The sequence below is a fragment of the Sapajus apella genome, unplaced genomic scaffold (genome assembly GCF_009761245.1).
Source record: "Sapajus apella isolate SASKATOON/1434 unplaced genomic scaffold, GSC_monkey_1.0 scaffold6149, whole genome shotgun sequence".
NCBI classification, from domain to species: domain Eukaryota; kingdom Metazoa; phylum Chordata; class Mammalia; order Primates; family Cebidae; genus Sapajus; species Sapajus apella.
This window is the reverse complement of record NW_022443073.1, coordinates 1558-3987: the sequence shown is the minus strand read 5'-3', so window position 1 is coordinate 3987 and position 2430 is coordinate 1558. Positions and strand designations below refer to the sequence as shown.

The 2430-nt window shown below is 45.8% G+C and overlaps 1 non-coding gene across 1 annotated transcript; it reads left to right on the top strand.

Annotated features, from left to right (window-relative positions):
- Positions 1-1189: 1189 nt before the first annotated feature.
- LOC116548001 lies at positions 1190-1352 on the top strand. The gene has a single exon (XR_004267264.1). It is a non-coding gene; the product is annotated as a U1 spliceosomal RNA (small nuclear RNA).
- Positions 1353-2430: the final 1078 nt, after the last annotated feature.

Genomic DNA, 2430 nt, shown 5'->3' with positions numbered 1-2430 from the left:
AGAATCTTGTAGCAGAGTTAGGCTTTTGCAGGAATCTCAGCCAGCCAGTAAATATTCCCTAAACAATGACTCTTTTCAGGGCCCTGTGCTATATACAAAGATACAGATTCCTTAGTAGTTGTCCATATCCCATTAACTATGATCATTTGCATAGAAGGTGCCTGGGGGTGAGGGGTCATCAGTTCCAGTATCTAATTCAGACAATACTGACGCCCAGGCCACCTGGCACCAACCCCATTTGCACTCTAAACTATTGTTGCCAATTCTCTCTGAGCAACACTTTAGAAACATAGTTCCTGGTAAAGAATAGCAGAAAGGGCTGGCCGCCGTGGCTCAAGCCTGTAATCCCAGCACTTTGGGAGGCCGAGGCGGGCAGATCACGAGGTAAAGAGATCGAGACCATGCTGGCCAACATGGTGTGAAACCCCGTTTCTACTAAATATACAAAAATTAGCTGGGTGTGGTGGGGTGCACCTGTAGTCCCAGCTACTCGGGAGGCTGAGGCAGGAGAATTGCTTGAACCCGGGAGGCGGAGGTTGCAGTGAGCCGAGATTATGCCACAGCACTCCAGCCTAGCACCTGGCGACAGAGTGAGACTCTGTCTCAAAAAAAAAAAAAAGAATAGCAAAAAGCTACACTACAAGTAAAATTAAAAATCAGTTCCAAATGTAAATTTTCTTATTGTTTAAAAATTAAAAAAATACAATTTAAATAATAGCAGGAATGGGCTGGACAGGGTGGCTCATGCCTGTAGCCCCAGGACTTTGGGAGACCCAGATAAGCAGATCACTTGAGATTAGGCAGTTGAGGCCAGCCTGGCTAACCTGGTAAAACCCGGTGTCTACTAAAAAAAAACTACAAAAATTACCCAGGTGCGCCTGTAATCCCAGTTACTCAAGAGGCTGAGATCTGAGAATCACTTGAACCCAGAAAGCAGAGTTTGTAGTAAGCTGTGATTGTGCCACTGCACTCCAGCCTGGGACACAGAGTGACACCCTGTCTCCAGTAAATAAATAAATAATACCGAGACTGAAGAGCTTTGAAAAACAGATATACGTGAGACTGTGTGAGATGACTCGTGCCTATAATCCTAGCACTTTGGGAGGCCGAGGCGTGTGGTTAACCTGAGGTCAGGAATTTGAGACCAGCCTGGCCAACATGGTGAAACCTCGTCTCTACCAAAAAGACAAAAATTACCTGGCAGGGGAGATACCATGATCACAAAGGTGGTTTTCTGAGGGTGAGGCTCATCCATTGCACTCTGGATGTGCTGACCCCTGTGATTTCCCCAAATGTGGGAAATTCGACGCATGATTTGTGGTAGTGAGGGACTGTGTTCGCGCTTTTCCTTGATAACGAGTAAAAATAAATAAATTAGCCAGGCGTGGTGGTACATGCCTGTAGTTCCAACTACTTGGGAGGCTGAGTAAGGAGAATTACTTGAACCCAGAGGCAGAAGTTGCAATGAGCTGAGATCATGCTACTGCACTCCAGCCTGGGCAACAGGTCAAGACTCCATATCCAAAAAAAAAAAAAGGAAAAAAGAAAAAAAAATAAGGCTGGAAATGTTTCTTTCTTTAAAAATAAAGGTGGGAGTCTTGCTTTGTCAACCAGGCCGGTGTCCTACTCCTCACCTCAAGTGATCCTCCTGCCAGCCTCCCAAAGAGTTGGGATTACAGGTATGAGCCACCACACCTGGCCTAGCCTGGAAACATTTGCACCTGACCTAGGAGGTTGTATTAAGTGTCTCTAAAGTTCTTTTACATTCTGATCCATGTGCTGTGGCTCACGCCAGTAATCCCAACACTTTGGGAAGCCAAGGGAGGCAGATCACCTAAGGTCAGAAGTTTGAGACCAGCCTGGCCAATGTGCTGAAACCCCCATCTCTACTACAAATACAAAAATCAGCCAGGCATGGAGGTGTGCATCTGTAATCCCAGCTACTCAGGAAGCTGAGGCAGGAGAATCCCTTGAACCCAAGAGGCAGAGGTTGTGCAGTGAGCTGAGATCTCTCACCATTGCACTCCAGCTTGGGCAACAAGAGCAAAACTCTGTCTCAAAAAAAAAAAAAAAAAGTCTTTTATGTTCTGTCTTTATTCATCCATTCTATAGAAATCAAAATTGGACATTACAGGGACGTTTTAGACAAGAAGCTGGAATAAGTGGACCCACTCTCCAAGAATGGACTTTATGCCTGTAGCCAAAAGATCACAAAGTGAGACAGGGTGAGGTGGCTCACACCTGCAGTCCCATCTAGTAGGGAGGCTAAGATGAGAGGATCACTCCAGCCCAGAAGATTGATGATGCCTTCACCTGAGGCAGCACCGCTACACTTCATGCATTCCAGCCTGAATGACACAGTAAGACGCTATCTCAAAAAAAAAAAAATAGCAAAGTGAATATGCTGTTGTTTATGGCTGGGTGGGGTGG